This window comes from Euprymna scolopes, chromosome 42 (assembly GCF_053919585.1).
Source record: "Euprymna scolopes isolate OS-2025 chromosome 42, ASM5391958v1, whole genome shotgun sequence".
Taxonomy (NCBI): Eukaryota; Metazoa; Mollusca; class Cephalopoda; order Sepiida; family Sepiolidae; genus Euprymna; species Euprymna scolopes.
This window is the reverse complement of record NC_136523.1, coordinates 49,019,692-49,038,833: the sequence shown is the minus strand read 5'-3', so window position 1 is coordinate 49,038,833 and position 19,142 is coordinate 49,019,692. Positions and strand designations below refer to the sequence as shown.

The window sequence follows — 19,142 nt, the reverse complement described above, 5'->3', positions numbered from 1 at the left end:
TTTCTCTATTTTGTTTGCAGTAATATACTAGCTTATAACCAGAAGGGATTTTTTTTTTTCTCTCCTCTGGTTTTATTTAAGAAAGAAAAAAAATGATTAAGCATCACGTGTTACATGTACACAGGGCTAACTTTATGAAAATTTAATTAAAAATGAGTAACAGAAACTCGTAGCCTCAATTATTTTGAAATCTATATATGTCTCAATCATGAAAAATATAATTAAACATAATTCTATGTTATTTATTAGTAAAAATTAATGCCTGAAAAATAGGCAATCCTTTCATTTTCTGACTTCAATAAAATTAGCCAATGTTTATAGCCTCAGTGCAGATACAAAAAAGATCAGAATTAAAATGAATTTTTTTGTAGTTTAGGGTGTTGTCTTTCAGAAAAAGCATAACAATGCTAGAAAACATTGGATTTAAAATTCTCTGATTTTGGGCCACTTTCCATTGAATGAGCATTTAGTCATTTAGCCATCACTGGTTTGTCAATTAACATACTCTGTTTCTCCCGTCAGTATGACATATATACTTTTATATACTTTATATCGAAAGTAATGCATTTTATTTCTTTTTTCTTTTCTTTGTTTTTAACTCCAACTAATGTTGAAAAGCTAAGACCCCCCCCCCCCCCCATATTTAAAGAAATCCACCCAATAAATGTCACTGAGACATTTATTATTCAGCGGATTTCTATCAGTATTTTATTTATTTATTTTTTTTTTTGACCGATTGTGTCATCTTTATTTTTGTTTTTTAACTGAAGTGCTTACACTTTAAACCCACTTTAAAATCAGTTAAAACACCAAAAACTTATCCAGGTAGGTAGAAGAGTAACTTATCATTCCTGTAACATTTGTTATGTATTTGTTTCTTTAACACTTTTTTTGTACCTCTGTTCATTGTAAAACAGACCCCCAATTTTTTTTGTCAGGTTTCAACACTAACAAATACGGTAAACATGATAATTAGATAAATTTTAATTTACTTGTAAATTTTTTTTTTTTTTTTTTTTGTAGATTTTAGAATTTTTAAATTTCAACAGAAGTTTAAAAAAGGTATTTCTTTGAAATCCCATTAAATACTCATAGGAGTAATAGAAAAACATTTGTTAGGAAGTTATAAAACAAAACTTAAATAAAACCTCAGAATTCATATTATGTATAGGGTTCTCATGGGTCTGAAATTTCAAGTTTTGTCTTGAAAAAATGGGAAATGTCTTGAAAAGGACTTGCAAATCATATTCCTTATATTCAGTAAAAAAATTTGTGTGGGAATATTTAAAATAAAATCGATGTAAATGCGATTCAATATTTTTTTTTTTTTTTTTTTAAATATTAAAAATAAAATCGAAGTAAATTCTTTTGAAATTGCATTGTATTGTTTCCGGTATTGATACAAAAGTTAATCCCCCTGTATCACGAAATTACCCGATGTTATTTATATATTTTACGGATGTAGCCAAAGTGAAATTCCAAATTGGGATAAATACTATTAAAATAATTTTTAAATATTAAAATATTAGATTTTTTTGTTATATCATCTTCTATAATATAAAAGCGTGTGTGTATGTATGTTCGCTTTTTGTGTATGTCCAAGAAAGGCTTTTTTCAGAGAAGCGGTCGGTCGGCTCGCAACTTCTTAAAACTTTTTATATCGCAACATTTGTCGCTCGCCGCATGTGGATTAGTCTTTTTCCTATAATAAAATCGACACTAATTCTGGAGGTATTTTCCGTCTATTGGCGGAAATGTCCGAAAGCAATCAGCTTTGATCAATGTGGAAATATTTTCCTTATATCAAACAATTGCTATTCAATTTGGACAAGGGGAGCTGGTCCCCCCTCCCACCAACATCTCGGGGAAAATAAAAATAAAAAAGGCGTTCCCGCAGTAAATGAAATACTATCCCGCAGTCAAAGTTGACCTTTGACCTCATTAAGTCATTAAAACGTGCACTTGCCAAATCTAAGTAATTAAATAAATTCAAACGTGTTTCCGTTAGTATCTATTGATGGCCCAATGGTTAACGTCGCACGCTTTTTTATTTTTGCATACTTTAATTTCCAACTTCGCCTCAAGGGTTCGGGTTCGATCCTCATACTCACCTACTAAAACTTTTTTTTTATTTTACCCCCCCCCCCCCCCCCCCGTTTTGATTTACCCAAAACCACACACACCTACAAACACCCAGGCAACGCCGGGCAACCCCCGCTAGTTGTTCATATATCAAACTTTCAGTTTTTGTCTGGAGAAGGCCTTGAAAATAGACATGGAAAATCAGTATGAACCCTATTTATTTACTTCCCCATGAATATACTAAGACACACGATCAGTTTTTTTTTTTTTTTTTTTTTACAAGGTAGTCACAACTTATCAAGGCCCGGAAGCCACTCGTGGATAAGGGTTATTGTGTGTACAGTACGTTAGTGTTGGAGATTTGATAAAGTGTCTTAAGGATACGGTTCATCAGGAATTTGTTTACATTGGACTTGAAGACATCCAGGTTGTAGTCAGGTGGGAAGCAGGTAACCGGAGCAGAGTTCCACAGGCGTGCACTTCTAAGAAAGAAGCTTTGTTCATGGAATCTACGTTTTGATTTTGGCACAGATCCATTGATGATGGTTGGGATAAAACACACGCTTCTGTTCAGGATCCTGTTTGCTATTTGCCAAAACTGGTGGGAACCAAGCCGCTACTCAGCTGGGAAAAATCCAGTTACTCCAAAAGAGGCTGGATTGAAATAAAAACTCTTAATCTAAAAAGATTTTTACTTCATTGACAGGACAAAATATGAAGTGTAGTGTCAAAACAGATACTACACTTCCGTCCTAGCCAAGAGTTTTGCAGTTATGTGATAAGATGATTCCAATATTTTTCCAGATTTCGATGCAATTACTGATTCTAATTCTTTTAAAATTTCTAAATATTTAGATGTAGAATTGTTTTTTTTTTCTTTATTTACATTACTGTAAAAACCCATGTCATCTAATATATAAAAAGGTTATATGTCTGCCTGTCTGTCTCCATATTTTCAAACTCTATCTCCTCCGAAACTAAGTCGCAGAGCGGCGCTAGGGGGCTTCAAATGATTGGATTTTTACGGACCGTTCTTTTATAGGTCTTTAGCAGGTTAAAATAGTTCTTAAAGTCAAAAATGTGTCAAAATTGTAAAAGTTGTTATATTTCGTACATTAATCTTAGTTTATTTTTAATCGCGCTTTATATGCGTGTTACGTTGGTACAGTGGTAACGTCACCAGATGCTACAGTTTCTATTTCGATTCTAGCTAATGACAATACTTTTTTTTTTTTTTTACTTTTGAAATCACGACTATAATAATATATATGAAATCTGGACAAATTAAAATATATTTAAGCGTATTTTATGCCTGAGCAAAGCATCCCCCCCATTCTGCTAGTATGCATATATATTTTTGTAAACTTAAAAAATACAATTGTGAGGAGGGGGGGATCTATAGATTTTAGTTTTTCTGGTAGTTTGCAATCTATAAATTTATCATTTATTTATACCAGCAATGGAAAATTTGGTTCAAAGAAAAAGTTTTTCGTTGGAAATTAGATACAATTCTTTTTCTAATCTGATACCCTAAAAAGTTCTGATTTTTTTTTTTTTCTAATTTTCTAAATCCTAGTAGTTATTGTATCAAATTTTAGCTACTAGTAACATTGCATCTAACAACTATTTGATTTTTGCCTAACAATTTTTTTTTTTCCCCCCAGCATGTTTTTATAATACCAAATTATGCTTCAATTTGAGGAAAAAAAAAATCTTTCCGGATAGGAAGATAGTTATAGCGGTTACAATCTTCTATCTATCTATAAATATAAAAGCGAAAATGTATGTATGTTTGTATGTGTGTTCGCTTTTTCTGTATGTCTACAAAAGGCTTTTTTCAGAGAAGCGGTCGGTCACCTAACAACTTTAAAAAATTTTTTATATCACATATAAATCGTAATATCTCAGAGTTAACAACGAAGTTCGCCTGTCTATTTAATTTGCTCGACTTTGAGAAGATAAATTCAACATTTGTCGCTCGCCGCATATAACATCTTCGGAAGCGTTCCCGCAGTAAATGAAATACTATCCCGCAGTCAAACTTGACCTCATTAACTCATTAAAACGGGCACCTGCCAAATCCAAGTAATCAAATAAATTCAAACGTGTTTCCGTTAGCATCTCGCGGTGAGGCAATGGTTAATGTCGCACGTTTTTTTTTTTTCACACTTGAATTTACAACTTTAGCTCAAGGCTTCGGGTTCGATCTTCATACTTACCTACTAAAACATTTTTTCTACACACACCTCCAAACACCCGGACAACGCCGGGTACCCCTCGCTAGTCTATATATATAAAAGGCAAAATGTGTGTGACCATTTTGTGTATGTCTCGCAAAGGCTTCTTTCGCACACGCTCCCGGGGTCGTTACGATCGCTTAGAACTGTTTATATAGCCCCTGGATAATAATATCTAGGATTTGGGAACGCGGGTCGCCTCTACATTTATTTACACCGACTTTTATGAGATTCGTGCTATTTCGCTCTGTCCCCTGTTTGTCCTGCTTTTTAGCATAAATAAAGTGAAACTAAATTCAAACGGAAGTGTTCTTGGCAACGTCCAGAAGCAATCAGCTTTGATCAATGTGGGGACAAACTCCTCTTATATCAGACAATTGCTATTCAATCTGGACAATGGGGAGCTGGTTTCCCCCTCCCCAACATCTGTTGGGTAAACAAATCCATAACTGCGTGACTATTATTTGACCTCATTAATTAGGTCAAATAGAAGCAGCAGAGTTAACTTTTATTGCGGCCACCTGTTTTTAATACTTAAATAAATAAATTCAAACGTGTTTCCGTTGTTTGTCACGGTGGCCCAGTGGTTAACCTCGCACTTTTTTTTTTTCTTTCATAATTTAATTTCTAACTTTGCTGCAAAGGTTCGGGTTCGATCCTCATACTCACCTACCAAAACCTTTTTTTTTATTTTAACCCCCCCCCCCAAAAGCCACACACCCCTCAAAACACCCGGGTATCGCTGGATACCCCTTGCTAGTATATATATAAAAGCGGAAATGTTTGTGTGTCTGCGTTTTCGTGTATGTCCAAGAAAGCCTTTTTTCCGAGAAGCGACTGGTCGCCTCACAACTTAAAACTTTTTATACCATGCCTAAATGATAATATCTACTAGTTAACAACCAGAGTTGCCTGTCTATTTAATTTGCCTGATTTTGAAAAGATAAATATTCAACAATTTTCGATCGCCGCATGTGCATTAAGCTTTTTCGTATAAAAAAAAAAAAAGCGAACAGACTCGGGGTAAATAAAACACTGTCCCGCACTCAAAGTTGACGTCATTAACTCGTCAAAAACGGGCACCTGCTGTTAAACGATGCACATTTTTTTTCACACTTGATTATTTTTCAACTGCACGTCAAGGCTTTTTTTTTTTTTTTTTTTTTTAAACAAACACCCGACCAATGATTGTTCTTTTCATTTACCCACACACACCCGGGCAACGCCCCCCCTCCTCCCCCGCTATTCTATATATAAAAGGCAAAATGTGTGTTAGTGTGTATGCATTTTTCTGTATGTGGTTCTCGGGTTGGTTGCTCATTCTTATAACTTTTTATATGCTACCGAGATGATATCTAAGATTTACGAAACAACTTGGCATGCATCTTTAATTTGGGGAACTTTTATGCGCAATTTTTGCCATATTTATTGGCCCACGCGTGTCTTTCGCTCTTCGGTATAAAAACGCAAAACTGAAACAAACCTTGCCACTCATACGTTTGATCAATGTTGGCGAAAACCGTCATATCAGACAATTGCTATTCAGTTGGAGAGAAAAAATAAAACCCCCAAAAAATTGTCTCGCAGAAATCGTTAAACACGGATTTCAGTCTCCCATGGCGCGATGTTTAACCTCAATAAAATCGAGCATCTGTTTGAACTCATTCCCTTTTTAATCGCTAAATTTAACGTTTTACATTGCTTCTGTCGCCGTAGTGCAGTTGTATGTTGTCAGCCTATTGGCCTCAGGGCTCCGGGTTCGAGCCTACCTGCCACCAACCCCCCCCCCCATTATTTTTCTTTTACACGTACAAAACATTTTTTTATCCATTTTTAAAGTTTTAATATTGTTTTTTGTTTTATTTTTTAACAAATTTAACATCGTTTTTTTTTTATATTTAAACAGGGTTAAGTTTCCATTTTGATCTGCTTTACCCCCTCCCCTCCAACACACCCAAGAAGCCCCCCCCCCCCCGCCCCGTAAATGATAAATCAAGAATACAAGGGATATAACTCTTTGCCATGTAAAATGACTTATGCCCCTTGTATTATTTGAATCGTTATTAAGCAATTTTTTTTCCCCCTTCTCTTTCACTTTAACATTTTGTAACCGCTTTGCATGTTTCTATGTATGCGTGTGTATTCTCTGCTTATACATGACTTGCACATTTTTTTTTGTTTTGCTTGTCTATTTAAAAAAAAAAAAAAAGGAAAAATTTTCAGCTAAATTTTAAAATTTGCTCTTTCCACCAGCGCCAGTAGGAGCTCAGTGAATATTTAGCAGATGGTGGCGATCCAGCTGAGTTTGGTGTTGTGGGAGGTCATGTTGATGATGTTTTCGATGTATGACCAAACCAAGTAGTCCAGCAGGTTTAGATCAGAGGAGGGGCAGTAAGGGAAGGGTACAAAGTCGTAACACTCCTGAAGCCAAACTTGGGTCTCTTTGGGTCCTGGATATGACCTTAAACTATATCCGATGGTGAGGCCCCAGCTTGTGGGCTTTGGGGAGTGTGGAGCCACCCTTTAATTGCCATTGCTTCCAAGTCCACTCTGACCCGGAGTGGTGGTACCTGTTAGTGTCCCAACTATGGGTTGAATAGAAATTGACTTGAAAAAACATTCTACTAAAAAACTTTTCTTCCAAATCACTGGATTCGGCATTAAATAACCCGAAAAGGGTTGATATGCTGTAAAACAAAACAACCAACCAACCTTGAGTCTCTTTGGACTTGTTGGCTGGTGCCGAGCCCTGATTACACCAGGGGATCATTACGCTCTTGAGCACATCCAGGAACGCTTTGGTATTAACTTTCAAGCCAACTTTGAAGATGTGAGGTGGCATGATGTGGCCTTCACTTGAAACCATACCAAAGACCATGACTGTGGCTAGAAACATTTTCATCACCCTGGTTCAGCAATGTATTTTGAAGGTGCTGGCAATGGTCCTGTGGTCATGACTAGGATCAGTAGAGAGCATGAGTTGTACAGTGGCGCATCTCCGATCTCGCTTGTTGAACATCGTGTCACTTTCAGACATGATAGATGGTTCCTATCGCTCTTGGGATTTGTACAAAACTGGCCGACTAGTAGATGGCCTGCAACAAAAAAAGAAAACCTGTTTTTGTCAAATGGAAATGGAATCATGTCTTCTTTTCTAGGGCGACAATTTTATCGTCCCATCCTGTATTTGCGTGTTATTGGTTTTCTGTCAAAAAAAAAACAAACTTTTTGCGCTATTCAGAAAAATATCGGCTTTACTAAAACATTTGTTGATTAAATATATTTCTCATTCTGTGGAATTTCCATAGGTCCTGCTAGTTATAAATTATTTAACTAACATAATGTGTTAAACCAGGATGGTATTGTGGTGTTATGTTCTTTGAATTTTCAAGGTATACCTCCTCCTCAGAAATAAGATTTTTTAATTTAATATTCTATGCTAAAATATGAACTACAGTAGGACCCAGGGATACGGTGGCCCTAGGATACAATTTTTTTTTTTTTTTTGTTACGATGTGGAATACAATGTTTTTTCGGCCCCTGATTACGTTATTTGCCTCACCTTAGTGTTATTTATGTTATTTGATTAGATACATGTGTATTGTAAACTGTACTGTATTTTACTCATTTTTAATGCTATATCCCGGGGGTTCTACTGTCATACATTTCTGAGATGTTTTTTGCTTTATACAGTTTACTTATCCAACAAGTTACTGCACTTTTTTAATTTCAAAAGTAAAGATCGTAAGAGTTTTTATTGTATAAATGTTTATTTGGATCTCCTCCCTCCCATCTTCCAAAGGTACCGATTATTAGAATATTTTTAGGAATTTCTGTTTCGTTACTTTTTGCTTTATTATTAGAGCAAAAATCCAAATACTGAATTTCAAGTAAAACAAATTTTATCTTAATTTTCATGTCGCAATAATGAATATATCCAAAAATTATGAAAAGCGATAGGGTAGAAAATAAATTAATTAATAAACAGATTTCAAAGACAATTAGTAAAACTGAGTTTTATTGAATTGGCCTAAGATTTTCAAAATTTTCAGAAAATAATTATTTCCTATTACGATTCAAACCCTCCAGTTTCTATATTTTTGGTCCCCCCGATTTATCGGAGAGAGACCTATGTTAATCCGGACTATTGCCAGATAATCGTCCATTAGTTTTTCCTGAAATTTTGCCACAAATTCTATTTCATTAAATAGATGTGCACATTAAAATTTTTTTTTTTTTTACAAAAATTCCCGTTGCGCCCCCAAGGGCTCAAGAGGTCAAAAATGGCCAAAAGTGACACTTTTTGCCCCATAACTTTTGATCCATTAATTAGATTTTTCTGAAACTTGGTCAAAATGTGGAGCCCATGGGTGACCCTGGCAAACTTCTGGTTCGCGTCCCCGGAGATTTTTAGTGTTAAAAACGCCTCTTTCTATGTTTTTTTTCATATTTGTCAACAAAAACTTGATATGTCTGACTATGTAGTAGTTTTTCACAGTGGTCAACTCAAATATACATGTGTTAAGGCCTGAAACTGTACCGTTATCCATTTACACTTTTTGCCCCGTAACTTTTGATCCATCCATTAGATTTTTCTGAAACTTGGCCAAAATGTGGAGACCGTTGTTCTTAATATAAATTCAATATGTGTGACCCTGGCAAAATTCTGGTTTGCATCCCTCTGGGACTTTTAGGGCTAAAAAACATGCCTTTTTGGACCTTTTTTTTTTTTTTTTCCCATATTAATCAAAAACTTGATATATATGTCTATATAGTGGTTTTCCATGGTGTTGAATTCAAATATACATGTCTTAAGGTGTGAAACTGCACTGTCTATTCATTTTCACTGGGATTCAGAGTTCCCAGGAGCCCAAAAGAGGTCACAAATGCCCCAAAATGTCACAAAATGACACTTTTTACCTCATAACTTTTGCCCCATCCATTAGAATTTTCTGAAACTTGGCGAAAATATGAAGGCAACGTTGGCCCTTCACACTTCTCACATTCATCATTTCTTCACTATTTTTCGTGGTGTCATTTCATATGCAGCACCAGAGGGGTACCACGCACGTGCGGCTTGTTATTTTTTAAATTTTAATTTTTTGAAGTTTTATTACTCTTTTTTTGTTTTTCTTTTTTTGTTAGCAAAACTCCGTTTTTAAAAAAATTAGCGAAAATTATCTTCATCAAAAGTTTTCTACCTTATCGGTTTTCATAATTTTTGGATATGTTCATTATTGCAACATGATTAAATAGCTACCATTAGTTTTACTTGAAATTCAATCTTTTAATATTCAAATTTCTCTCTAATAATGAAGAAACAAAATTTTTTTTTTTTTTTTTTTTTTTAAGCGAATTGATTTTCTTGAAAAGAACTGGAAAAAAGGCCCCAAACTCTGCATATAATTTGTATTTTTTATTTATTTATTTTTTTAAAAATCATTCAGTTTCTACTGGATCCCACCATCCTCAATCCCCGATACCGAATCAGACACATCGTCCACGTCTGTAACAATGTTATTGTCTTGTTCTTTAGCAGAAATCTAACAAAGATGGTACAACATTTGACCGATGCCGAAATACAAACTATGATTTCCAAAGCGATAAATCCTGATCCGATGTGCGTATCGAAACCAAAAGTTCCAAGAAAGAAAAAATTCAAGCTAGATTATGTGCGGCTTCTTCGTGACGTTTCCATGAAAGTGCATTCAATTTGTAAGAAAAATACTTGTGCGGAGCCGCATTACATGAAAAAATTATGCAATCAAACAATTTCAAGAAATGAATTGCTAAATGATAACTCTTCAATTAACGATAGTGTTATCGTTATTGATTGACGCAGGATGTCCGTCTTGGGACATGTTGATGTTGGGTCAAGTTAGACTGAGGGTTGATCGTGAAATGTCTGAGAAAGTTTGATTAATAATGCCCCCCTCCCCCTTTAAATTAAAAAAAAATATTTAAATATTAAAGATATTGATAGAATGGTCAAGTTAGACTCGGATGTGGGGGGGGGGGTTGATGGTGAAATTTCTCAGAGAATGTAATTAGTGTGAGATACTCTTTTTTTTATTTTTTTTATTTAAGTACAATGTAAGATGCCCCTTTGTAAATCTTTAAACCAGAGTGGATAAAAACTTCTCTGGTAATGTGTAAACACAGCGGCCTAAAAAGAAAATGGCTTCTGAGGTTGTAAAATGCATCCAACAAGTCTTGTAAAATATTTATGGTAATGATTTCGTGTAGGCTGTAAAATAACAGTATTCCAATTTTAAAAAGATTCAATGGATTACCAAGCATCAGTTGAGAGACAATTCTCGGAGGTGTTGAATCTAATTTGCCATGTGCATTGGACCGTTATTTGTAGTCAATTGATGGTTGGAGGTGAAAATTTTCAGAAGATGGATTTCATCATTCAATATAAAATTTTTTTTTTTTTTTTTTAATTTGAAAATATTTAAAAAGCCAACAAAATGCTCTCTTTTTTTTCTTAGTAAATAAACATAATGTTTATTTAAATACAAATTTTCAATTTGCAAAGGTAGAAATAAATTTAAGTTTTTTATCGTTATTGACGAGTCTCAGATGTAATGAGAACTTTTTTATATGTAAAATTTTTTACTTAAATTTTTTTCGTTGTAGCAAAGCAAGCTTTCCTTATGAATGATGTAAGGATTTCTTTCAGATTCATTTTTTTTTTTTTTCCCATAAAACTTGAACTTGTCGGCTATATTTTTTATTTGCTGCTGTGTCCAAGACACATTACCAACTTCTCTACTTTCCTTATTTTATGGCTAATAAAATATTGAGCCGGATTAAATATCAAACATGTAGATAAAATGGTCAAATTAAAATTTTTTATTAAAAAAATTTTTTTTTCATGAGAAAGTTCGGATGTCTACGAGATTATTCGCCCCTTCTCTAAATTCCACAATTTACACTTTTTTCTTTTTACTCTTTCCAGTTAATCTCATTGATTACAAACTTAACTTTCAGATTTATTTAAAAACAATTTTTGGGAAAAAAAAAAAAATTTGTATGACTTATCATTGGGATCAGTTTTCAATTATGTTCTGCTAAATTGACCAACTTTGACCATCAAAGAGAAAAAAAGGGTGACTCTCTCGCATGGCCAGTGAATATTCCCATCTAAAAAAAAAAGGGGGGGGTTACGAAGGAAACTTTCTTTATCCCCTCTTCTCTCTAGATTTATCTATCTCTCTCCTTTCCAACTCGAGACTCGCCTAAATAAAATGACTACTTTTTACAGGTTTTGGGGTATGCTGGAAACGAATATCACAGTAATGTCCTGTTTTAGTGTCAGAATAAATGATTCCAAAAATCTTCAATTCATTTAAAAAATTAAATACAAAGTTTATTTGTATAAAAAAACAGACGAAAACGTTTTGATAATAATTAAAAACAACTGACAATTCAATGAGTCTGAGTTTTAGCATTCTAAAAATTTCAATAAAACAATTTTTGAATTTTAAAATTTTTGATATAAATATTTCTGTTTAGTTTAAATTAGATTGGTTTAAATACAACATTTTAAATGGTTAGTCACTTTTCTTTTTTTTTTTTAGACGGGAATATTTACTGGTCACATGAGCCCCCCCCCCCCTTTTTTTTTTGTTTTTTATGAAGGTCATAAAGTTGGTGTTCAATTTAGTAGAACATTATCGTTGGATCAGTTTTCAATTATAAGCCATAAAAAAAATATTTAAAAAAAAAACAAAATTTAATCTAAAAGTTATGTCTGTAATCGATGAGGAGGGGGGCGCAATAGACGCTTGCTGGAAATTTAGTATCATTATACTCCTTTTCGAATCTGATATAAGTGTCACCTGATCTGACCTGCTGGTTTATATGTAATTTAATATGCCAGAGTTCAGTTTGGGACAGTCTGGTGAAATGCGAAAACGCAAGCTTCAAGTATTAATTGTGCTTACTAAAGCCTGATTGTCACAGCTGGTGAATTTCAAAGATGCAGTCTGGACGTGAGGACACTTTAGAAGAACGATATGCAATAAAATTCTGTTTTTAAACTTTGAAGAAAATGCCAGAGAAATCTATGGAATGCTTCAGGCTGCTTTTGGGCTGTCTTGCATGAATTGAGTGCCAGTTTCTGAGTGGTATAAAAGATTCAAGGAAGGCAGTCTGAGGGATGATGAGAGGACTAAGAAAGTCAGAACACCACAGTTGATTGGCCAAATAAAGAATTTCATGGATATAGACTGTCTATAGACAATAAGTGTACAGTTTGATATCAGTTTCGGAACAGTACACAAAATTATTTGCTAGGAACTTCAGAAGATCAGAAAGACATTGTCATGATAGAAGGGAGATGGTTGAGCTGATCAATTCAAATCCCACAGGATGCTCTGATGACCTTCAATGAAAGCTGGATCTACTGCTATGATCCAGAGACAGAGTTTCCAGTGGAAGCATGCTGTCTCTCCCAGATCCAAGAAGGCCAGACGGTGCAAATCCAACCAGAAACTTATTTTTTTATTTTATTTATTTTTGACAGCACAGGCATAATCTATATTCAATGAGTAATCCAACTGGACAGTCAACAAGGAATACTGTGTTGAGGTTTTAAGGAAGTTCAGGAAAAGATGCCGTTGGAAGAGGCCAGAAATCTTCAAATTGGATCAGTGGCCTTGTCACGGACTATTTGACCAAGATGGGCATCAAGATAGTTTCTCACCTTCCCTCTAGTCCAGACCATACTCCCTGTAACTTTAGCTTATTCCTTAAACTCAAGGAAAACCTTAGAGGCTGTCATTATAAAACAATTTAGATGAAAGATGCTGTGATGAGGGTCATTGACATGTTCCCACAAGAGGACTTCCTTAGGGCTTTCCAGAAGTTGTTGAAACAGTACAATGAGGGTATTGCAGCCGGGGGAGATTACTTTGAAGGGAATAGTTTCATGTGTGTACTATCAATAAAAGTGCCCATATGAGAAAAGTCTGGAAACTTATTGAAGTCACCTTGTAGATGTGATAGTCTTGCCTGCCAGTTAAAAAAAAAAAACAGTATTTCATCCTTACTAGATTTATGTTGTAATTCCTATGGCTTCCATTAATCAATTAAAAATGATTTTCTTTTATGAAATAAAATACTTAATTTATGTGATTTTTGGAATATGATATTTTCGTTTTGTCACGAGTACATACATCATACCAAGTTTTCTTCTGTTTTTCTTTTAATGTAGAGTGAATTCTGAACAAGAACTGAAAATTTTTATTGTGGCAGGAAAAAATATTGATTATCTCAATGAATTATTTAATCTTTAAATCCTATCTGTGATATGAAATAACCGAGGCCGCCGAGATATTATTAACAATAATGTTAATAATATATCTTGGCAGCCTTGATATAACCATGCGATTTTATTTTTATGTTAAATTTGTATTTTTGAAAATAAATTTTTCAAATTGATGAATAATTTTTTTTTTTTTTTTTTTTTTTTTTTTTTTTTTTTAATATTGATTTCAATTTGTTGTGGTTCTGGATATGATCTGACAATGAGGCCCCCAGCTGAGGGGGTTTTGGGGAGTGTGGAGCCACTCTTTAATTGCCGTTGCTCTCAGATCCACTCTGACTCGAGGTGGTAGTACCTGTTAGGGTCCCAACTATGGGTTAAATAGAAACAGACTTGAAAAAAAAAAAATCTATTTTATTAAAAAATTTTTCTTAAAAATCACTGGATTCGGCATTAAATAACCTGAAATAGGTTGATATGCCGTAAAACAAAAACAACCAATCAATCAGTCTACTGTACTTGGTAGTTATTTTCATGTTTTGGCTTTTTTTTTTTTTTTTTTTCATTGAAATCGCCCAAGACAAGACATGAAGCCACTTGAAGTAAGGAGCTAACAAGAATGAAAGATGCTTATCACAAAGACAAAAAGATACCTATTGACTTTATGTAATGTTGCTGTTATGCTCAAACTGTGTTCGTTACAATTCAAACTTCTCTTGGATCTCCATGTCATCTAGCACTGTCGAAAAAGAACAAACAAAAATAAATAAATCCAAGGTGGCGTCTTTTCCTTTTTAACAAAAGTATTTATTTCCATTACTCTCCCATCTCGACACCACTTAAAGTTTCTCACTGCCACATGTCCATCTTGCTTGACACCATTTCTCCTTCCTCCGACTGCATGCCAACCCATTCTTGTCCTTGACTTTACATGTCCATTTTCTTTGACATGCACTTTGCTTCTGCTGACTACGTAGTGCACGTTTTCTTTTTTTCCTTCTTGCACACACTTTCTAATTTGCATATGTGTCTTTTTCGGCTATTGCTGCTGCTAATCTCTTTGCAAGCCAGCCATCCTTTGCTGATATGGAATCTATGTCTAGGTTTAGGCACAGATAAAGAGTGGGGGAAATTATTGATAGTGTTTTCAGCTAGAGGAATGTTTCTCATGAAAGTTTGGCGAGGGGAGGGGGGACCATAGATTGGAGCTCAGGCGAGCACTCGTCATAAAAATAACAATAGAGCAGAGAAAGGCTCGCAACGTCGCTTCTGTGAGAAAGAGGTTGCAGGGAAGAGAAATGGGCATCCCCTTCTAGGCTATGAAGTCTATTTTAAACTCTGTCAGAGCAGTTAATAACTAAGAATATAATGCATCAGCATTTCTACAAAGTCATGGCTGATAGAACGAGAACAACCTGCTTAAATAAAAAGAATTCAGTTTGAAATTCCCTATAGATCACCAAGTTCGAGATGAAGATTACAAAATTTGAAATAATGCATCTGGATATCGCAGGCACTAAGGTGCATTGGGTGACCGAGGAAGGCTTATGTGTGTAATGAACAATCTGACTGATGTTATGTTTCAGATTTTTTAGATGAGGATCAATAATTCTGATTATTGGAACTACTGTTCTCATCTTGGATGTTATTCTAACAATGTTTAGGTTGATGTAACCTCTGTTAAAATTGGGAATATTTTCAAATTTTTACTGTTACGGAATTTGTTTCTTTCGTCGGACTCTTTTTTTTTTTTTTTTTTTTTTTTTTTTTTTTTAAGAAGAATCAGTTATTGATTTTGCTTTCATTTTGATACAACCATAACTACAATGATATACGGTATAATCACGTTGACACACCAGTTCTCTCCAGATCACCGAAGTTAAGCCATGTTGAGCCTGGGCAGTACCATATGGGTGACCATTTGGGAAGGTGAGGTGCTGTATATACCACGCGATAAAATACCAGGTTGAGAAACTGGTGCAGTCTATCCTTCTCTCGAGGGTAGATGGAACTCTCATAAGCCATGTTAGGCACCCTGTCTAGCGATCGCGTCATGATAAAAAATACCCTTGATATTCCTGGTGAAGCATCAATTATTCAGCTACGGACAAGATTTGAATTACACTATAAACTCGTGTAGTGAGTTCAAGGATGATGGATAATGATGATCTCCATTATTTCGTCAAAATTGGAAATGTTTTCAAATTTTCACTAGCCTTGTGGATGCCTTGCTCTACGAAATTGCTGGTTGCAGCCATCTTGATTTTTATTCATTCAATGTTTATACATTTTGATTGTGCATTTTTGAGTTTCGATGGGTAAAATAAATGAACTTTTTACACGAAATGACTCGTCATGTAATAATGTTTTAAGAAACATTTTTAATACCTACACATTTTTCTCATATAAACCACAAACCCTATTTAGTGACATTACCTAAAAAAAAAAGATGGTTATTATGTAAAGTTGCATTTACTTGAATTAACGTTACTACAGAGTGTTCAAAAAGTCATTGAAGGGTTTTGAACTTAGACTCGTTATTTTTTATGATATTTTTCTGTAATTTTAACACAATCTGACTAAGACATTGGGAAATCTAAATAAAAAAAAAATGCAAAATTCAAACCATCTTTATTTATAAAAAAAATGTCTTTTTAAATCTTGCCCATTTTCAGCTTCGCATATTTGTACTTTTTCCAAAACATTATTCATGACAGATTGTAGAATCTCTGGATTGCGATTTAACTCCCTTATTTCGTTCCTGATTTTCCTTCGATTCACAGACTCTAAAATATCCCCACAAGAAAAAGTCAAGTCCGTGGAATGTAGTGGCCATTTGACATTGCCATAGCAAATAATAATGTTGTCGCCAAAGCATTACATATATGACTTTTTAGACACTCTGTATTAGTGCCAAAAAAAAAAAAAAAAATAGGTCCGAGTTTTGCATTCATTTTTTTAAATGAAAACCTGAAACTAGGACAGATTATAATCTGACGTTGCAAACCCTACCATTAAACAATAGAGTAAATTCAGAGGGAGACAAATTCATACTTATATCTTTTATTTATATTCAAACTTGCAGGGAGACCCGACATTGCCCAGAATTGAATGATGATCAACGAATGTTTCACATATTTTTATTGTCATCGAAATCGGTGAAATAGTCTACTCTTCAATCAAATTGCTTGATTATTTGCTCTAGTTGGGGACCCATCGTGTTGCACTGGGACGATGCTTCACATGCCTCCCTGCAATAACTTAATTCACAATACATTGTAGAGAACCTATTGTTGATTTTATAAAAATATTTTTTATATATAATGGCTTGACTTTTAAGTTTAAAATGCAAAAACTAAGTATCATGGTCCAATTATGCTCGAAACAGAATCATTCATTTTGTATGAGCCCCTGTCTTATCAGAGAACCTACTGTTGATTTTATACATCGGACACATTTGTGCAGTGGTAAAACTTCTCATGCATTTGAGATGTTAGACTGTGAACGTGATGACTTTGATCGAAATAAGACTATTCCATCTTTAATGTCTTTTTAAAAAAGTTTTTATTTGCGATAATTATTGGAGGCATTCTTATTTAAGAACACTCCCAGACATATAAGGTACATTTAAATGAAATTAAAAAAAATCCGGACTTACAGAGAAATTTCCTATTGTATAACATTAGAGATAGAGATGATTTGTGGGATGATTTTGCCAAGATATATTTAATACTGTTACAACATCCCACAAAGCAGCAGCTTTATGGCAACCTATCTGCCATATCTAATACCATCAGGGAAAGATGCCTACGATTTGCCAATCACTGTCTGAGGAGCAAGCATGAATTGGTGAGTGATGTATTGCTATGGATTCCACGACACTGGCGCGCAAGCAAAGGATGACCTAGATCCACGTACATCCAGCAAATAGCACACGACGCCAACTGTGAACCTGATGGGAAACTCTGGAGAGGAGCCCATCCTGATGATGATGAGAGATAAACATTATTTTAATGTTGCTACACAATTAAAACCATGTTTTGGTTGAATTGGTTGTAGCAATAACTGATGGACTCATCAGAGAACAGAAAAAATTTTTTATCCTTTTTTTTCAAACTTCGCAAGTCATTCTCCAAAAAAACAAAAGTACATTATTTTAATATACTTAAAAAATTGGATTTAATTTATAAAGGTTCCATCCGTCTTTATTGACATTTTCTGGCAGCTGATCTGATCTAATATATATGAACTAGCCTGGGTGATCGGCATTGCCCAGATGTTTAAAGTTGTGTGTTGAGGAAAAAAAAAGTGGTTGTAGGCACACAGGCTCGAACCTGTACCGTGAAAAAAAGTGACATCTTTGCTATTGCGGCCATCGCCAAACCAGAAGTGACGTAGGTTTAAATTAAGGCTAGACAATCAAAAAAAGAGTATGACTTTTGAAAATATCGGCGAAAAAAAGCGACAGAAAAGTGCCCAGTTGAGGGTGAAGGAATTAATGTTTTTGGCCAATTTTTCGATATTTGTTGTCCAAAGGATACCGATTTTGTGAAAATCCGTCGCCTCTGTCGGAAGTTTTAGGCAGACATACATACAAATATACATACATACATTTAAATAGACAGGTGCGATTTATATTATAGATGCCCCGGAAAAGTCACTTCTGATTAATGTTTACCATTTTAAAAATTTTTTGTTATTCTGCAAAAACAAAAAACAAAAGTTCTTTAGAAGTTACTTTTAAATAGCCTTATATCATTCAAAATAAAAATTACAGTATAAAATAAAGTTTTTAAAATTTATTTATTTTTTATTTTTATTTTTTTAAATGAATTTATAAATCTGTATCCCCAGTAATTACTGCCTTCTGTAGTTGTTGTCTCCCCACGTTTTGGCCAATTAATCCGCCGGCCTGTGTAGAGACTCAATGTATCACAGTGGATGGATGTGTTGAGTCTCTAGGCTTCCAGGTGAGCATTGTCTGTAGATAGCGGTTTCAATCCTAGCCAAACAATTACTGGGGATACAGTTATAAGTCTCAGCATTCCTATCCGTCGTGGTTAATCATCTGAAGAGGGCCAGAAGAAGAGTTGGCCGAGATCTGATGCAACAGCATCAACTGTGAAGATGAGGATAACAGTCTGCAAAAAAAGGATGAATGCACAAATTATGAAACCTCATCTCAAAGGATTCTAAAAATAAAAAAACACAAAATACCTGGGCATTTTTTACTATTGGCAAAAAATCGAAAAAGTGGTAAAGAAACAGATACATAATGTACAAAGAAATAAATATCATGGTGAGAGTTATTGGGTTGTTTTCTATCAATATTTTGTTTTATTTTTGAGTTTTGAGTGATTATCAAAACTCCAAAGATGACAGCCTTATTCCTGCCATCTTGTCATCCTAACTTAGCAGCTTGGCACTACTTGTGTTTCAAATTAAATAAACACTTTAAAATAAGTTAAAACATGAAAAATTTATCAAAGTAAGGTAGAAGAATAACTTATCTTGCCTTTGGTGACATTTGTTATATATTTGTTTCTTTA

At 34.3% G+C, this 19,142-nt stretch overlaps 1 protein-coding gene across 5 annotated transcripts in view; it reads left to right on the top strand.

The window, feature by feature from the left end:
* Nucleotides 1-19,142, top strand: part of LOC145267099 (pseudouridylate synthase 1 homolog) — a 163,249-nt gene that overhangs the window by 13,406 nt on the left and 130,701 nt on the right. The gene's annotated exons all lie outside the window — the stretch shown is intronic.